This window comes from Mus musculus, chromosome 19 (genome assembly GCF_000001635.26).
Source record: "Mus musculus strain C57BL/6J chromosome 19, GRCm38.p6 C57BL/6J".
Lineage (NCBI taxonomy): Eukaryota > Metazoa > Chordata > Mammalia > Rodentia > Muridae > Mus > Mus musculus.
Genome location: NC_000085.6, coordinates 44,648,991 through 44,669,846, shown reverse-complemented (window position 1 = coordinate 44,669,846; position 20,856 = coordinate 44,648,991).

The window sequence follows — 20,856 nt, the reverse complement described above, 5'->3', positions numbered from 1 at the left end:
GGCCTGGCCGGGCGGCTCATTCATCAAGAGAAGGATCAGGGGCCCGCGGAGTCACTTACGGGCGGAAATTGAATTCTGATGAAAGCGCGGAGAGATGAGGGCGGGGGGAGCGAAGACCAGGCTGGGACCGAGTTCCCAGACTTGCTAAGGGGAGGGGGAAGGGTCTGAGTGAGACCTTCCCGATTGAAGTCCACGCCTCCTTCCTGTCTCGACTGCCCCCTTTTCTTCCCAAGCAGGGCTGTAAGGCTTGGCTCCACAAAGTAGTGAGCTTGGGTGTGCCTGGTAGAAATCCAGAGAACCCTTTTAGGGAACTGGACGGCATAGGCGTTGGTCTGGCTGAGGGTCCTGGGCCTATGATGACGTGCCTGGCAGTGGAAGGAACGTGGATTTTGGTGTGCTGGCAATGGGGGCAAGGTCAGGGGAAAGGGAGATTTAGTGAAAGCATTTGAGTGACAAGGTTTAGTGAAAGTTTGGTGATGGGACTTCACTGAAGAGCTAAATCCAAGATATAAGGCATGAGGTAGCTATCCCAGGAAATTGTAAGAGAGTCCTGGGGCTGAAGTAGAGAGGGGTTTGGGGTACCCTGGTTCTCCTATTCGCTGCAGCCATCCTTCCTAACAGGGAAAGACCCCCATGAATGAAAGTAGACCGAGAACACTGGAGGGGGTCTCCTAGGCAGGGTGTGGAACTGAAGCACATCACAGAAGAGATTTCATTCCATCAGGAGTCTCCCTCATACCATAATAGCCCCTCCCTTCCCCCAAGCTGGCAGGAGGTCCCAAGAATCCAGGCTGGGGTACATAGTTCTATCTTTGCAGAGAGAAACCATCTAATGAAGAGAGAGAGGGAGGCTAGGGGTGCAGTTCAGTTGGTCGATAGAGTACTTGCCTAGCAGGTGCTAAGCCCCGAGGTTGGACCTAAAGTACCACAGAAACCAGGATTATGTGGTACCTCTAACCCCAGCACTCAGAGGGAAGCAGTAGGAGAAGCAGAAATCCAAAGCCACTTATTAAGTTGGGGACCAGTCTGACAGACTAGGATCCATGAGACCTTGCCTTTAAAATGAAAGTCACATGGGGAGGAAGGGTTCAATTCTGCTGGCCTGGACTCTCCCCTTGATTCACCCCACCTCCAAACCTCCCCTAGCCCCCCCCCCGGGGGCGGTTAGCCTAAAGAGTGGGCCTGGGCCTAGTAGGTTGGGTCAAGAACCTGCTCCAAGAATTACTCCTTTGATGGGGCTGTTATGATAGTCCTCTGGGAAGCAGCATCCTATCTGGTCTTGGTGAATCTTAGAGCCCGAACATGCAGAGATGGGGTGAGGCTAGTGTTAGTCTCTTAGGCAGAAGAGAGCATATTGTACCATCATGGGGGGTGATGGAGAAATGTTTCCCTATTTGCTTACATGCCTGGGGGGGGGGGCGGAGGGCAGTGTGATAAGCACCAGGAGCTGAGTAGGTTGAGGGACCTCCAGTGAAGAGCTGGCTTCGCTCAGCAGCAGGAACGTGGACATCTTGGCAGTGGAGAGCTATGAATAGTTCTGAGTTGTGGAAGCAGAAATTGGACTTGTGGCTTGAGCTGATGATACTGATAGTAGAATACAGGTGGGAAATGATAAGGTAGGAGGGTCCCGGGCAGGTGATGCCTTCTTGTTGAGCATCCTACCCCATAATGTGAGTGCTGGAGTAGCGCTGTCCAGGGAGAGATCCCTGTGTGTCTATCCATTGAGTTCCTTTCTCTTGAGCATTCACCCTAAACACCTTCTTCTCAGGACCTCTTAGACCAGGAACCTCTGCCAGCTGTCTCGACAGCATCTTACAAATGGAGGAATGAGAGCTTATCTGCTAGAAGGATGTGTGGGTGGTGGTCTCAGTGTAGCTGTGTGACTTACTTGCTTGGTGTTATCCAGGCTACGGTAGCTGGCTGGCAAACAGAACGGTGAAAGTGACCATCTCTCTAAAGTCTGGGGCTGCACAACCACGCTCAGGGAGCCCCTTCCACCCACAGCACCACTGCCACGGGAGCTCTAGCCTTCAGAATTCCAAAGCTAAAGAGTTCTCCCTGGGGACTCCAGTCCTTGATGGGTGGGCCTATTGTTTCCTCTGGCTTCTACCCAACTCCACCTCACCTGTTGCCATCACTCTGATGCATGCAAATGAGAGTAACCTTCGAGGATGGTTGGGTTTCTTCAGTGATGACTGGGGTTCCGTGCTAAAGCAAATAGTGGCCACTTTGCCTAGGAGGGGATGGGGCATTGAGGAGGCAGAGCCTTGAGCCTTGAGCCTTCACCTATCACCTACTCAAGGCCAAATTTGTTCAAGCTGTATTTAAGGAGCAAGTCAGTTATCCTGCTATTGAGGATGGAGTATCATCAGTGGGTACCCCTTTAGTTCTCGTGCATCCTCGCTGTAGGAGGCAAGAGATGGTACCAAACACTCCTCAGCAAGAATGAGGAGGTCACAGCGGTCGAGTGCTGGGCAACTGAAATACGTAACGCTAGGCTTACGCATAAATCCACAGGCTTATGTAGGCAGGGGTTCTCCCATAAGTGCACACATGCAGCTATTTGTGTCTACTATTGCAATGCGTGTCGATGGGAGTCATTGCTCCGGTTGTAATAGTGTACGATAGTCAGTTTCACAGGAACACACATGTACGTATACATCAATACACATAGAAGTGCAGTCACACACACATATATCATATTCTGCTCTTGTGCCCCCAAGAAGTTCTAATAAAGGAGAGAGCAGGAAAGGTGGGCAAAGATGTGACAGGGGCAGGTGGGGGTGGGGGACATGGTGGAGAGCCCTTAAAATGGCAAGAGCTTTAGGGAAGTAATGAGCTAAAAACTCATGCCTGGTTCCTTCCCACCCCCACCCCTTTATAGACCCTCCCAGAAGGGCCCAGTGCCTCCGTCCCCTCACCTCCCTTGGAGCCCTAGTTTTAATTTGGGCGGTGTAATTTTGGTGCGAACGGTTGGGCGCCTTTCGTTGGGAAATTGGGAGGAATGCAAACAAGATTTCACTTCATTAAACAGGGGCAAACAGTAGAGAAATTGCACTTACTTATGGAAATGACTTTTAAACATGCACAGCATTTACTGGCACTGCCCGAGCTGAAATTCTGTGAGGATTATACATGTGAATAATTCACCACGGGCCAATTAGATCTCACTCTGTCCCTAACCCCCAGCAGACCCCATTCTACTTGTCTCGATTATGGCTCAGGCTCCTCCCCCTCCAGCTTTTCCCATCTCCCCTTACTTTTTGCCTGTTGTTTTGGAAACCATGCTGAGAAATAGGTTATCACTTTGACTCTCAGAGATGCCTCAAGCACAATGACTCCTCAAACCTCTTCCCATCCGCATAGACACAGGATGAAACGCAGATGCAGGCTCACAGAGTGAAACATGGATGCTTCTACCTGACAACACACACACACACACACACACACACACACACACGTACGTTTTGACAATCCAAACATGCTATTACACATTAGGAACATTCAACAATTGCCGGGAAGAGTTTGTGATGCTCCCAACATGGCGATACATACTATGACAACTTAAACATGATACTCACAGACACACATTATAATCCCGAAGAGCTAGTGCAGACAGATAACTCATGTGATAATAGACAGTCATGCAGTGTGACAATTGAAACACGACTCACACAGTCACACATTTGTATCAGCATAAACGTCTGATAACTCAAACGCGATGGGGTATATGCTGTGCCAACTCAGACACGCCATGTTGTTAAGATGCAAATATATTGTCACACAACAATAATCTATAACAATTCAAAATTAGAGTCACACACAGAAACACATGGTGATCGTTCAAACTGAATAATACCATCATATTTTGGGGACAATTCAAAAAGGTCATGCATTGCATGTAATTGTGTCAAAGTTGATTCCATACCTGATAGCTTCGAGACCCCAACCCTGGTGATGTACACAGCCTTATGTTGCAGAAACAAAGCACAATGCAGGGTGTAGGCAGAGTGACAGTTCAAGCAGAACGACAATTCACATCCTGTCCGCTGAAACACGTGGTTTACAAGAACACATGGTTGGGTCATTCCAACATGGTGGCATGGATTTAAGCACAGATGATGTCAATTGAGATGTCATGCTAATTCTAGTGTTCTAATTCATACTTTTTTTTTTGAGACAGGGTTTCTCTGTATAGCTCTGGCTGTCCTGGAATTCACTCTGTAGACCAGGCTGGCCTTGAACTCAGAGATTTGCCTGCCCCTGCCTCCCGAGTGCTGGGATTAAAGGCATGCACCACCATGCCCGGCTAATTCACACTTCTTGATGATTCAACTATAGCAACACACAGAGAGCATGTTGCCAAGCTTCCAAGGTGATCATGCACACACTGTAACATACCAAGTACTCACGGAGTTGGCTGTATATGAAGTAAAATAGAGGGGCATGTTCTGCGACAACGTGGACATGCTGATACACAAGAGAAGTTGAGACACTAGACGGAATAGGACACCTATTTTCAAATGCAAAATACTCTGTATCGAAACAGAAATTATAAATTGAACCAGCAAACGCAAAATACTCTAAACGTGGACATATAAAGGGCACCTCAGTGACAAGGATAAACTCTGAGACATATTGCCACTTATAATGGATACTGCATAAGATCTACACACCAATGCAGATCCATTGCCATGTCTTTACCAGCAGCTATGCCCGGACTCCAATCCTCCACCTACCTACTAACCTGATCACTGTATCCACACTGTGACAGGATGGAGACTAGTAGAATCAGTCACCTCACCCCCCAAGAATGAGGGAGGGCAGAGAAAGGCATAGAGAGAAGGAACACATGGCTTATAAATATAAGACAGAATGTTCTCAGGAAAGGAAGCCATGATGTTGATGGGTGATGCTTAGGGAATGGCTCATGGTGATGCCATAGGCCATTCTGTGACGGTGGTAGTGGTAGATAGGGATCAGGGAGGAAGTGAGATTATCTGAAGAGCTGCTCAACATCTGGAGCCTTGAGGAACCTTTCTGCGACGTCCCTCAGTCTAAGAAGCATCCAGGGCTTAAGAACAGTTTCGCAGCTATCCCCTGCCCCATCTCTGCACAGGGTAGACGTTTCTTCAGATCATTGCATCATGATCTTTGCCCCACTGCAGGCTTCATTGGAAGTAGAAGCCAATAGAGGCCAAGCAAAACCCTTTCCAGGAAAGAGAGGACACATGTCCCAGCCAAGGAACCACCCAAACTACTGAGTGGGCTTTGGGAACTGAGAGGGTATATCCGTATCAGGACTGAACCTTCTAACCTCACATATCAGGGTGTGCTGGCTAGTTTTATATCATCTTGACACAAACTGGGGTCACTGGAAAGAAGAGAGCCTTAATTGAGAAAATGTCTCAATAAATTTGGGTCATAGGTAAGCCTGTGGAGCATTTCCTTCATTAGTGATTAATATTTCAGGGCCCCTCCCATTGTGGGTGGTGCTATCCCTGGGCTGGTGGTCCTGGGTTCTGTAAGACAGCAGCCTGAGCAAGCCAAGAACTGTAAGCAGTAAGCAGCGTCCCTCCATGGCCTCCGTACCATCTCCTGCCTCCAGGTTCAGGCCTTGTTTGTGTTCCCATCCTGGGTTCCTTCAGTGATGGGCTGCAATTGGAAACATAAACTAAATAAACCCTATCCTCACCAACTTGCTCTTGGTCATGGTGTTTCGTTGCAGCGATTGAAACTCTAACTAAGACACGGGCTTAGCAAGAGTTGAGTTGCGGGTATCAGCCTGTGTTGGGATTGATCTGCCTCATTGTCTCAGTCCCACAGATTCAGATGTATCCAGATGTCACACTTGCCCCCTACTAGGTATCAAAGCGAGGGCCTTGCTAGGTAAATAAGTGACATTTTGAGTGTTCATGTGTTCCAACTTGTACCAGAGTGCTTACAAGCTTCACACCGGTAATTCTGCCATGGCTATCTATACACTAGATTTATGTGTGTCTTCTGCAAGGGCTCACAATTGACTGGCAAAGCCCTTTCCAGGAAAGAGAGGACCAGACTAAGGCCACCATTTCTGTGGCTTGTCATCATTATGACAACGTGTGACTCAGCGTGCGAATCACCTTCCTGTCAGGCTTGGCATCCTGTGCCTGGAGGTAAGTGGGTAGGATTCTTTCATGACATGGCACGATTCTCCTGCTAAGACCTTAAGGCCATTGGAAGCAAGAAAAGACCACCATACTCTCTAGAGCTATGGAAGGTCACCTGTTATAAGGCTGAGGACCAGGAGACCGACCTCTGAGAACCATACTCAATCCTGAGTCTTGCTCTCATGAGTAGTTAGCTATTCTCACTACCATACTAGTTAGTATGGAGGCTATTCCCATTTCCCAGGAGACATTGAATACAGGCAACTAGCAAGATCGTTCTTGATCTGGAGATGGGAAGGGTGAAAACCTAAAAGGGGGAAGCCAGAGAAGGTAGAGGTACCAAGTTTCACCCATCCCCTGTTCACGGTGGTGGAGAGCCCCTGGGCCACAGCTGGTCTGCTGCTTCTCCCCCAGTGCCAAGTCCCAGTTATCCTGTTCTCGTAGGTTTAGCCTCCCTTCTCTGTCCCCTCCCTACTTTCTCCCTTGCTCTCCCTCTCTCCAACGGGCACATGTCAGAGAACATTATGTGCACCGCGGATTTGCATAATTCAAGAAGCATCAAATTAAATTTGCATAATTCCTTTGATTACACTTGTTATTAAATGTAAGTGACATTGATTTACAAAATGGCCCAATATAAGGTTAATAGCAAATGTCACCTTCCAACAGGGTGAGTGTGTGTGTGTGTGTGTGAGAGAGAGAGAGAGAGAGAGAGAGAGAGAGAGAGAGAGAGAGAGAGAGAGAGCGCATTATGTGTGGCAGGGGCAAAGGATTGCTGAAGGATGGACGGAACTCTTAGCATTTCATTTCTGCCAGGCTCAGTTCCTCTCCTGTCTGCCCATCCTCTGAGCTGCCGCAGGCCCTAGCTTTTCCTCCCCAGGCTCTGAGTCCTGACTTAGAACATCAGTTCATTTTACAGCTCACTGTTTCTCTCCATCTCCTTCAGTGTTGGGTCCTGTAGAGCTAGACTGTTAGTAGATGTGACTGAAGAGAGTCTCTGAGCTGTAGGGTTACTGGTGAGGTGGTTGGGGATCAGAAGCTATGAAGCATGGGACTATTTTGGAATTGTCCCAAAAGATATTAATGCCACAGGGACAGTCATGAGATGAAGACAGTCACTCAGCTCCCAGAGGACTCAGGACATAGAGCAAAGGTTGGGTGGCAGTGTGAATCTGAAGCTTCAGGGGACGGACAGTGGGGACATCTGAGGGTAGTGTGGATGAGGACACCCAAGTTCAAGGCTGTGAGGACTCAGGAGCACAGCAGGAATGCCAGTGGAACACTGGAGATGGGTTCAGAGTTCTATACCCTGGCATCTGTGGCACCAGAGTCTACCTTGAGTATATAGAAGAGGAGCATGGGAGTTTCTTCCTTCAGCAGCCCTTCAGGAAGGTGCATGGCCAAACCTCAGTACCCAGAGAAGGATGAGGACACAGACACCTGGGGACTCTAAGGGACACTCTAAGGGACAGGGGCAACAACAACAACACATGCACACACACACAAAACAGGGACCCTGGCAAGGGTCCTTTGAGGTAAGCTAAAGACTGACCTCTAAACATATCTGAGAGCCAAATTCAACCGCCATTGTCTTGAATGGAGACAGTGTGGGGTGCTCAGGACTGGGGGACTCAAAAGTCCACAGGGACAGGTGTTTAAATTCAGTCACAGTGCCCACATGAGGACACACATACAAGGACCTAAATGTGCATGAACCTGGTAGACACCACAAATAAATACCTAAGACTGCAGGACAGACACAGGTCATATTACCACCCCCACCATATGCATTCACACATCTACAGATGCATACTTGCATATGCCCCAGCCTGACATATGTGAGGATGTGCATGTGGGTGTGGACATGTATAGCCACATCTGAACCTGGAGGCACTTAAAGGGCCGCATCGACTTGGATACCCAAATTATCAATGTGGTTCAAAATGTAGCTTCCTGGTCATCATCAAAGCACAGAGGTGGAAATGAGACACACACACACACACACACACACACACACACACACACACACACAGAGAGAGAGAGAGAGAGAGAGAGAGAGAGAGAGAGAGAGAGAGAGAGAGAGACATACACAGACATACACATACACAGAGAGACATTTACACACTTCTAAATATTTGACAGTGACAAGACATACAGGCATGCTCTACCTCAAGAGGGGTCTTCCCTCATGAACCCCAAGATTCATAGACTCCCAGAGCCTGGGGGACTTGGTGAGGAGTGGCTGAAGGGAGATAATTCTACCCACAGCCATCACCTTTGTGAAAGCAACCGAAGGCTCCCAAGAAGGGGCCCCTGTAACGTCCCTGAAGAGTCTCCCCTGGAGCATCCCTCATCCCAGTCCTCTTGGTGACAGAGCCCCTCCCTCATCTGCAATCTGCTGCAGTGTATGTGTGTGTGCAGGGGCGGGGGCAGGGCTCACCATCCATCCTCTCTCTGGGTGAGGATATCGACAAGGCGGTAACTAATCATTAAACCCACTGGCCCTTTTAAACAAGGGAGTAGAATTATGGTCAGAACTGTTGTGGGCCAGGGACCCTGGCAAGGGTCCTTTGAGGTAGACTAAGGGCTGACCTCTAAGCATACCTGAGAGCCAAGCTCAACCATCATTGTCTCAAGTGGACACAGCATGAGCACTCAGACTGGGGGGACTCACACATCCACAGGGACAGGTATGTGAATGCAGGCACAGCGTTTACATGAGACCATACACACAAGGACCATAGACACAAGTGCAAATACCTTGTAGACACTACAGATAAATGGCTAAGACTGCAGGAAAGACATAGGTCATACCTGCATTTATTTCCACTGCCCAGACTCACCCATCTTCAATACTAAGGGCCTAAATGCTATGTTCAAGGATCATAAGAAATTGGATCTCTCTCTCTCTCTCTCTCTCTCTCTCTCTCTCTCTCTCTCTCTCTCTCTCTCTCTCTCTGTCTGTCTCTCTGTCTCTCTCTCCTCTCTCTTCTCCCTCTCTGTTCCCCCTCTTCCCATCTATCTATCTATCTATCTATCTATCTATCTGTCTGTCTGTCTGTCTGTCTGTCTGTCTATCTATGTATCTATGTATCTATCTATGTATCTATCTAATCTATCTAATCTATCTATCTATCTATCTATCTATCTATCTATCTATCTATCTATCTATCTATCTATCTAATCTCTGTGTCTGTCTGTCTGTCTATCTATCTATCTATCTATCTATCTATCTATCTATCTATCTATCTATCTATCTATCTATCTATCTAATCTCTGTGTCTGTCTGTCTGTCTATCTATCTATCTATCTATCTATCTATCTATCTATCTATCTATCTAATTAATTTACTTATTGAGCTAAAGACTTATTGTATACCTTACAATCATCCTGCCTCAGCCTCCTGAATGATGAGATCACAGGAGTGTGCCGCCATGCCTAGCTTTGGGTTCGAATCTTGCTTCAGCCAGCCATTTCTTAATGCATTACCTTAGTGAACCATTCAGAACTATTTTCTTTATGCAGAGATAAAAACAGCACCTATCCATGGAGCTGTTGATGAATAAGGGGTGATAAATAAGGGGTGCCTGGCTTATATTGGGTGTCATTATTTCCTGTTATAAGTATTTCCCAAATACCATACATGTGCTAGGCTGGCCCAGGTTGGGGGAGGGGTGGGATGAGTGCAATACAGAGATAAACAAGGCAGATATGGTAAGAAGTTCATGAGGACTTCAAGGCAGAGGTGTCAGCCACAGGTCTCATCTATCCCTACTGGGTGCTGTAAGAATTTCTCCCCCTTTTTTGGGCAAAACCCAAATCCCTACTCATGTGCACACACAAGCCCCACCCTCTGCCATTGTGTATTCTGTTTTTGGCTTTTCCTATGTTTCATAGACCAGCCAGGTCCATCCAGGGTGAAGAATGCAGGGGTGCATGCACACAGTAGGTGCACAGGCTCTCCCTTCTTTGTTCTTTGCCCTAGCGGACTCACCTCACATCATCTTGCCCTATCCAGGTGGGGGTACTGCTTGGAAGTAGCCTCCTAGTTAGCAAATCCACAGGCTCCCCTCAATATTTCTTCTCTGCGACCTCTGTGACCTCTGCTGTTTGGCAGCGGGCCCCACCCCTCCTCCTTGAGGCAGTCTCCTTTCTCAGTTTCCATGACATTGCGCCTTCCCATTCATCCCCCAACCTCCCAACTCTCAGGCGCCTGCCTTTCCAGCCTCTTACTGCTTCCCTCTGCTTTCCCCCACCTCTAAACAGAGCTGCGCCTCCCACCCGGATCCTCAAGCCCTTCCCACCCTCCCTGCTTCCTTCTCACCAACTATCAATCACATGCGACCTGTAATCTCCGTGGAACTAAACACCCAGCGGAGACTTCTAACTCACACTCTATCTTCTAGGTGACAGGGTTGGATTTCCACCTGCCTCTTCTGATTGGCACAGCAAACTCACCTCTTTGGAAAACTGAACGTGCTAGTTTCTTTGGCCAGCCTTACTTGAGACCGTCTGACCTGACTATATGCCAGGAGCTTATACTTAGAGAAGCACCCAGCTGTGCCCTTAGACAACTTAGAGTCCAGTAGACTTTCCTCCTCACCCTCAGGTTTCCTCTCACCCCTGCCCTGCTTTCTAATCTGTCCATCTGTCCACACAGCCCTGGGATCATCCAGACACCCCTTTCCCGCTGCCTTCCCACCCTATCATTTATCAGCTCCAATAAAATCACCATTGTCCCAGAAACTCTGGCTCTAATCATGGCCTCTCACTTCTTGACTCTTGAGTGGTCTCTGCAACATCTATTTCCCTCGGCTGTAGTTGGTCCCACTCACCCCTACTAATCAGTCTATTCAACATACAGCTTCTGTCATAAATTGAAGTATACCCCACACACACCACCCTCCCCGCCTTAGCCCAATTTGTTGAAGTCCTAACTCTTGGCACTTTGAGAGTGTTTTGCAGATGTAACTACAGCATAAGTTCAAGTTGAGTCTTACTGTGTGGAATGGCCTTTAGTCCAATAGAGGTCATCGCAGAATGAAGCAAGAGTCTGGTGAAAACACAGATCCAGAGGAAAGATAGCCTTGGGAAGAAGGGTCTGAGATGGGAGAGATGCTGCCACAAGCTGAAGATGCCCTGCCCTTCCAAAAGCTAGAAGATACAGGGAAGGATTCCCACTATGGGCTTCAAGGGAATATGATTCTACAGATACATTCATCTCCATTCCCACCTAGTACTAAGGACTGAAGTCAGGATGTCAACCAGGTTAGGTAAGCCCTCTTCAGCTGAGCTGCACTACAAGCCTTTGAACTCGAAGCCTCTAGAATAAATTCTCTAAATGAGAGGATAAATTCTGTTGTTTCAAGCCACACAGTTTGTGGTACTTTATTACAGTCCAACTTTGAAATACTCAGTGGTTCCCAACGTGAATTACTCTAAATCACTTATGATAATAGCTATTGCTTCAAAGCATTATTTTCCTATGTTATTTCATTCAAATTTCAGCACAGTCTTAAGTAGCTATTTCAATCTCGTCCTGTTTTACTAACCAGGAAACTGAGATACAGTCTAAATAAGTCCTTTGGACCACAGCCCTTGGGCTGAGATCCCAAGCCTGTACTTTCAATCTCTGGCAATTTCATCTCCAGTCCAAACTGGTCACAATTTCTTCTTTTGTCTCTACTTCCAACCCATTTCCTGCTTGTGCTCTCAGCTTTGGCCAAACTCTTTGATCTGTTTGCTGTTTTTCTAAGGATCAGGTCAAGTGCCACCTCAGTAACTGATCACAGGATGAGAAGAGGACCGACCCCCCGCCCCGTAATTCCCTTCTTGCCACATATAACCCTGCGGTGACCGATCTCTGACAGTCCCACACAGCTTGCAGTGTGTGGCATATACCTGGTCTATTTGATACACTGACTGGATGATCCTCCCAGGAAGTCAGCATCACCTTTATCAAACATACAGGCTTTGAGGATCCAGGCTCTTGGGCTAACTGGGCTGAGAACCAAATCTCAGTTAATACATTTGTAAAAGGTGTGTGTGTGTGTGTGTGTGTTAAGAACTCTTTAAAATTAATTAATTGATTTATTTTATGTGCATGAATGTTTTTTCCACATGTATGCCTGTGTAACATTTGTATGCCCGGTGCTCTCAGAGACCAGGAGTGGGTATAGCACCCCCCTGGTACTGCAGTTATAGGTGGTTGTGGGCTGTCACGTAGGTGTTGAGAATCAAACCCATGTCCTCTGGAAGAGTAGTCAGTGCTCTTAACTGCTGAGCCATATCTCTGGCCCTAAAGCTAACAATTCTCACTACATACACTTGTGAGGATTTTCTGGCACTTTGCTGGCAGAGGCCCCTGGAATAGGGGCTCATCTTTTGGAAATAAAAACATGGTCTCAAAGAGAGTCTTCTAATCCTACCCGACCCTGGCAGGCTCTCCTGGTTCTGATATACCAACTGACCTATTGGGGACCAATCTAGGGCCATCTCTGGGCTTCTTCAAGAAGGAACTGAGTGTTGAGCTTTCCCCAGTGACAGCTGGTGAATCTCAGAGACGTGGCATTCATTGGTTAGGAGCCTGCTCTGTATATCCCCGAGGCTCAGGAAGTCTGCTCTTGCTTTCTTGGACTATTTGAACCTAGTTCTGATCACCTGCAGATTCTCCTCCCCTTTCGGTAGATTCCATTCTGTGTTTAAACTAATTCAAAGTGTTTTCCCATTGCTCATAGCCAATTGAGAACTGACTGATGCCCCAAGCAAAGGGTCTAACACAGAGTAGGGCCAAGATACCTCTTAAATATTGAAGAATCTTGAGTGATCTCTTATCCTACAGAGGTTCTCTTTGGGCCTGTCGCAGAGAGGAACAGAAGCCTGGCTGTATTTTCCTTAGGGAAGATAAGGGATGACCTGGCTGGGCCTTGCGCTCCAATCTCTTGCCCTTGACTCCACTGTGAAATTGTAAAATTCTTATTCATACTTCATACTCCCTCCCCCCCCGCAAAAAAAAATAGTGTACGAGCAAAAATGAGGCTGAGCTAAAACCTAGAGACAGGGAGGGTCTTAGGAAACCGAGACAATGGCTTACTAGGGACACATGGAGATGGTAGGTCTTAAAAATGTCTTGTATATAATAAACTTGGGTAGGGGCTCGTTACAAATGATCCAAAACTTGGGATTACTTGGCAGATCTTTCCCTGGTGGGTAGCAGATGTTGGGGGTCGTGCAGAAGTCTCTGTCACCCCAGCTACCCCTCTAAGTTGTGCTCCAAGCATTGCTGGTGCGGACTGGCAACCAAGCCCCACACATCTGTTGGAAAATTCATGGTGGACGCAGCATGGTAGTGGTCTTTCTGCTAAAGTATTAGAAATAATTGTCTATAGAAAACAACAAAATTGGTAGGCTGGCCGGCTCTAGGGGATCTTTGAGCCTGTTTGAAGACTATCTAGAGAAAGTAGACTGTCACCTAACTGGGTGCATACTAGGGAGGATGCATATGGTTGCCTCTGCCTGGCTCTGTGTCCTCATGCCATTATGGGAATTTTGGTGAGCTGAGCCCTTATTCTGCAACTTGTTCAGAAGCTCAGTGTGCTCAGCTTCCGGGGTACAGCTACCCAGGCTCAGAGATCAAGCGAGAGAGTGCTGCCTGCTGCACAGAGCCCCAGGACTAAGAGGGCGGGGTGGCTCCGTCTGCTTCCCATATGGGGACATTGTCTGTCCCTGCCTGAGGGGCCACCTCCCTCCTGCTTCACATTGTCCCTTTGCTGTCTCCTGCTGGTCCAAGCCCCAGCCTGCTTCTTCCCTTTTCATTAGCCTCCTAGTGGTAGCCCCAGGCAGGACACGGGAGTCTGTTAGCGTTTCTCCAGACCTGAAGCCCCATAGCCAGCTCACCCTGGGCTCTTCTCAGTCCAGGGTCTCACCATTGGCACACTCTGTGTGTGTGTGTGTGTGTGTGTGTGTGTGTGTGTGTGTGTGTGTGTTCACGGGACGCCGTGCCAGGAAGGCCTCCGGGTACTCTGATGTCTCTGCTGGACCTGGTTCAGACCCCTCACACCTTTTGTGAAAGCCTCACATTTTCTGTCTCTAAGCTTGATGGGACGGGAGGCTGGGGCTCCGCAGAGTCCTTCAGGACTGGCGGCTGCCACTTAGTGGGAAGCCTAGGCATGAAAGGCCACTCCTAGCACAGGACATTCTCTTTTTAGGGAGATCCCAAGAGTTTGCCTTTAAAGATAATTCTACAAAGCCCCCTGAGATATTCAGAGGAGAATCAATTAATAAGGCACTGCATCCAGGGACACCAACCCAGCAGCCTGGCTTAGTTTTTGCCACATCCCCAGCTTGAAGCCTCACTGCATCAGCTGGACTCTTTACCTTGTCAAGTCAAAGGGCATTGGCTACTATTCTTTTCTTACTTCCATCCCCCACCCGTCTGGTTTTGCATTTGCTGTGTGTTCTAGGCTGGCTCTGGGCTCCCTTTAGCCTCATAATCAGAGTGATTCTCCTTCCTTACCCGCCAAGACCACAGACATGCCCCACTCGCCATATCTGGTTTCCCTTTCTCTAGAGATTCCTCCTCCACCCAACATTTAAGGCCTGGGCCAACACTCCTCTCGTGCAGAGGCTTCCCTCAGTCCCTGCTGTTCCCGGAGTCTTTCCAGGGCTCCTGGCTGACCCCATCTCCATTTCTGATTCTGTGGTTGGGCTGGGATCTGAACACGTGCCCTTCAAACAAGCTCCTAGGTGAAGCTGCTACTGCTGCTCAGAGGTGTGAGGGGCACCTGCTTAGAACATTCCCTAGGGCTCAGGATTCTTAAAGGGCCAGCCTTGGTGTGCAGGAGGCATGGTGAGCCTGCACACATGTGCCATAAACATGCATATACACAGACACACATATACACATATACGCATATACACAGACACACATATACACATAATAAAAGGGGAAATAAAGGGTCTGGAGAGATGGCTTCGCAGTTAAGAACAGGTGTTCTTGCAGAGGACCCGGGACTCGGTGGCACCCATGTGGTGCCTCACAATGCCTATAATTCCAGTTCCTCAAGATTTGACTTCTCTAAGCGTAGTGGGGGCATGCCTTTAATCACAGCACTCATGAGGAAGGTAGATCTGTCTGCTCCAAGCCAGCTGGAGCTATATTATTAGACCCTGTCTTAAAACAATAGCAGCAGCAGCAGCAGCAGCAGCAGCAACAGCAGCAGCAGCAACAACAACAAACAAACAAAAAGAGATTTGACTTCATCTTCTGACCTCCTCAGGCACACATATTGTACATGCAGGCAAAACGCCCCAGTGAATAAAGGTATATATAAACAAAAATTAAAAATAAATCAGACTGGGTGGTTTGTCTCTCAGGCTCCTTGTGTTTGCTGTGGGGTCTCACCATGTTTTCAGCAACTTATACATATTCAACTAATTTACTCTTCATAAGAATCCTATGAGGGAGAAAGTATTATTATTATTACTATTATTATTATCATTATTGTTCCCATTTAATATATAGGAAAACTGAGGTTAAATAACCGGCTCAAAATCACATAGCAGGAATAGCGGGAAGTGGGGGTGTAGCTCATGGGAGAACATTGCTTAACATGCCTGAGACCCTGGGTTCTATCCTGGCACTGACAAGGTGTGCATAAAGCAATAACAGCAATCAGGCATTGTGTACTTACTGCAGGCCAAGCAGGCTTAACCAAGACCATCTGCTTGCCACAGGCCCACAGTTCACACCCCGTGTGTCTTAGTTAAGGTTTTCACGGCAGTGATAAAATACCATGACCAAAAAGCAATGGTTTGTTTCATCTTACAACTCTGGGTTGCACTCCATCACCAAGGGAAGTCATGGCAGAAGTCATGGCAGGATCAAACTCAGGCAGGAACTGAGAGGCAGGAACAGAAGCAGAAGTCAGAAAGGAGTGTTGCTTGCTGCCTTGCTCCCATGCCTCTCCCCAGATCTCTTATTCAATTCAGACCCACTTGTTCAGGGTGGCCTGAACAAGTCCACAGTGGACTGGGTCCATCCACATTAATCATTTATCAAGAAAATGCCAACAGACTTTCCTATGGCCCAATCTTTTGTTTTGTTTTGTTTTGTTTTGTTTTGTTTTGTTTTGTTTTGTTTTGTTTTGTTTTGTTTTGTTTTTTAAGACATTGCTTCTTTGTATAACAGCCCTGGCTATCCTGAAACTCACACTGTAGACCAGCCTGGCCTCCAACTCACAGAAATTTGCCTGCCTCTGCCTCTGCCTCTGCCTCTCTCTGCCTCTCTGCCTCTCTGCCTCTCTGCCTCTCTGCCTCTCTGCCTCTCTGCCTCTGCCTCTCTGCCTCTCTGCCTCTCTGCCTCTGCCTCTGCCTCCAGAGTGCTGGGGTTAAAGGCATACGCCACATGTTCAACCTGTATAGGCCAATCTTATAGAGGCATTTTCTCAAATGAGGGTCCTCTCCTAGATGCCTCTAGTTTAAGTTGACACAAACAAACAAACAAACCCAACCAGAACACCATGCTATTCTTGTTTTCCTGTTGGCAATGCTGAGCAAAGTTAGCACAGGCTTCTGGAGTCATACCTAGAGTAGGTTGGTTTCAGCAAACACAGAACCACTCAAAACCCCCAAGCCTCACTGAATGGATGTGTATGTTCAGTGTGGGGATAGAAGACTTTTTCATGTATTTATCTATCTGCCTGTCTCTGCCCATTCATCTCTCCATCCATCCATCCATCCATCCATCCGTCCATCCATCCATCCATCCATCCATCCATGGGCTCTCAACCCCAAGTTCCTGGAATGGGTTCCCTTGATCCGAGTGACTGTAAAGATCAGTCCATCCAGGTAGGCAGGGAGGGGAGGTCCCACCCCAAAGAGAAGAAGCTTCCCCTTCTTCATTCTTACCTCGTCAGGCTCTGATGGTCATATTCTCAGAAGACAACTTAGCATCTGCTCCCCTCTGACTTTCGGCCCTCACATAGTGGGTCAGAATCTATGTTGGAATCCAGGTTAGTTTATATCATCAAAGGTGATCCCTTTGTGTATCTCCTCTGCTCTTACTTTCGTCTGTGGAGTGTGTTTGTGTGTGTGTGTGTGTGTGTGTGTGTGTGTGTGTGTGTGTGTGCACGGGCACACTCAATCTAGATGTAGACAGGAGAGAAAGTCAAAGGTGTCTGTTGATGCTTCAACGAAGCCAAGACTAGTGGGCCAAGGAATAAAAAAGAACGGAATGGTGTGACTAATAAGTTTCTTTTAGGAATGGGGGCAGAATTACCTGGATCTGCTGGGGTAAGTATTACTTTCTATCTTGAAGAAAAATGTGTGATGTTGATACTGTCTCAGAACAAATAGGCCTGTGACTGATGGGTAGTTTACCGTTTATATAGCTGTTTTCATGTACTTTTGACAGCTCAATCAGGATCCCAACAGTTATAAAAAATGATTTTATTCTAGGAAGTTGCAGGAGGGGAGTGTGTGCCCTTGCCCCTGCCCTGGGCCCACCGGGCACCGCATCTCAGCTTATAGGAAAGACACAGATGTTGACCAGCATGGGGAGTTGAAAAATGCCTGTAGGGACAGGCTGACCCTCTCTGGTAGGGCATGGGGGTGTGTGCTTTTAGGAACTATTTGGCAAGACTAAAGAGGGATACCTGGGAAAGAGGGATATCTCTGGAAATGGGGTGGGGGTGGGGGTCACTGGCATGAATACCAGAAGATAAAGCCATCAAGGATCCAGGAGAGCTGGAATCAGACAAGTATTAGCCTTGAGACCATATGGAGGTTCCCAGCCTGAATGTGGCTCCCCTGTCCTGGGTCCAGCTTGTAACCAAGCCACTCTCTTGGCTGACCCACTACTCTGAGGACAAGAAACAGCTCTGTGGCCCTCTGGGCCCTCAAGTGGTGGCACACAAAATGACAGTGACCAGAGAGAGAAGCTGAAAGGCACCAGACCCGGCTTTTTTACCGCTGGACACACGCTGAGAGGCAGCTTGGGGTGGGGCTCACCTGCTTTGAGGGGATTTTAGTCTGGCAAAGCCCAGATCCCTGTGAAAGGTCAGTCAGAGGCTGACGAGGTGATGACCCTGAGAGACAGGATTTTTCTCAGCTGGGCTTGCAGGCTCTGCTCACACTGGTGTAGGTGACAGGCCCGAGAGGACAGAGCTGGCACTGACCTGTCATCAGAGGTGTCTCCAAACTGACTTACGACGACTGTGCGAGGATTAGGAACATCTCCTAGGAAGTAGCCTCTCAAGGTGTAATGAATCCACCCCATGGGCTCAGGGCAAGGCTATTCATGTATGTATATGGGTGCGTGCATGCATGCCCCGTTCTCTCTCTCTCTCTCTCTCTCTCTCTCTCTCTCTCTCTCTCTCTCTCCCCCCCCCCCCGCTCCCTCTCCCTCTCCCTCTCCCTCTCCCTCTCTCTCTCTCTACCTCCCTCTGTGTGTGTGTGTGTGTGTGTGTGTGTGTGTGTATGTATGTGTGTGTAACTGTGTGGTTGTGTGTCCATTTTCCAGTATGTCCCCCCTAAGCAGGATTGGAGACAGACTACTTGGGTCCAAATCCCTTCCCTTTCACTTCCTAGCCTTGTGGCTTTAGACAAACCTCTTGACCTCTTTGTGCTTCTGTTTCACTTTCAAATCAATACACATTAGGCCAATCTCCAGTGCTGTTGGCAAGATTTAAAGAAATGCCACTGTGTCTGTTTACCACCGTGCTCAGCACTCTGCAGTCCCACACCTGATGGCCATTTGTCCTCTTCCCCTTCCCATCATTCCCAGTGCATCAGCACCGACTACATGCTAGGGAGAACTAAGCATACATTTATTTTAAAAATGCATAGCAAGTAGATCTGAGGACACAGGACAGGCTGACAATCGCGACGTCACCTAACCACCTAACGTGTCCGAAGCGCTTGCTTACTCCAGGCCAGAGTAATTAAACACTCAGTATGGGAAGCTCACTCGTGGCCATCTTTGTCCCTGCGAAGCTTGCAGTTTCAGGGGAGCTTTGTGAGGACTGAGAGGTGACCCGGTGCTGAGGAACACTTGATGCTCATGCATGGGACTGGATGGAGCTTGGGAACCAAGTCCCCCAGCAAGGGGCTCACAACCATGGGGAGCTGATACCCTCTTCTGGCCTCTTCGGCCACCTCCCTCTCTCCCTCTCCCGTCCTCCCCCCTCTCCTCTCCCTCCCCCTCCCCCTCCTCCTCTCCTTCTCCCCTTCCCTTCTCCCCCTTTCCTGTTAGTCTTCAAATGACTCCTATCTAAAGGGGGAGGAAATTGGAACTAGGCTTTAAAGCCAACTGTGGTTCAAACAGGCATAACATAATATATGCCCTTGGTTAAGTTCTACCTAAAAGTACTGTGGGCCTAATAAACCCCCAACCCTGAGTGCCTATCAGTCCCTGGAGCCCCTCTGTTAATTGCGTGGGACTCAGTTTCCAAGCTCCCCCGCAGAGGGAGACTTACGGGACGTTGGGAAGTGTGGATGAGTATATATTCTGTTGGATTATGCAGGGTGGCTGTGCATGTGTGTGGGGGTGCGGGGGTGGGGCTTCGGACAACTCAGGTTAGCACAGATAGAGGTGCTGGAGGCCGCAAGGCTGGCTTCCGGGATGGGTGTCAATGGGCCTGGGCCGCAGCTTTGCCCCAAGGCTGCTCTGCTTGGTGCGGGGAGAGAGAACTGAAGCTGCTCACTTCCCCTTAAACGCCACAGATTAAAGGCCCGCAGTGGGCACGGGCGGGAGGGCGCGTGTCGCTCATGTTACAAATCAATTCATTACCGGCACTCCCGGTCGCCTCCGATCTTCAAGGATCGGGGGTTTGATGAAGAGGATTCATTTCAAGAAATAAACCTTTTAAATTAACCACGAGATGAGGGAGATTTCTTTATTTAAAAAATGCTCAGGCCCCGCCGGCTTTGTTTTCTCTCTCTCTTATTAGTGATGTTATTAATAAGCCCACCCTCCCTCTCAGGGGGGATAGTCCACCCTTGCCTGGGTGGCAGAGCACTGTTAGGGGAGCACCCGCACCCTGGCACAGGCCACCAGGTCTGTCTGCACCACCAGGACTATAGTGTCCAATCACAAGGCTCCCTCCAGGTGCCCCGTTTTGACTCGGGCATGTGGCTGGGCACCTATGAAATGACCTTGGATAAGTCGTTAGCCTTCTCTTCTCTCCGCCGCAAATGAAGACAGTATAATTATTTTCTACAGCTGTCCTTGACTGAGGAGTTCAACCTTTGCATGCTGTCAATGAATGAGCTGAAGGGTCCAAAGAGGCCAGAGAGAGAAATGGCCGAGAGGGCAAAGACACTGGCTGCCAAGCCTGACATAGTTCAACCTCGAGCACCCACATCATGGCAGGAAAAAAAAAACTGAAAGTTGTCCCCTTGACCTGTCCAACAGTCCTGTGGCATGCCACATACATATATGTACATAATACACACATATATACATACATGCAATAAAAAATTTAAAACAAATCGGGCCATGGTGGCACATGCCTTTAATTCTAGCACTCAGGAGGCAGAGGAAGGCAGATTTCTGAGTTCAAGGCCAGATTGGTCTACAGAGTGAGTTCCAGGACAGCCAGGGCTACACAGAGAAACCCTGTCTAAAATAATAATAATAATAATAATAATAATAATAATAATAATAACCTTAAAACAAAATTAAAAATTTTTTTAAAGTAAAAAGACC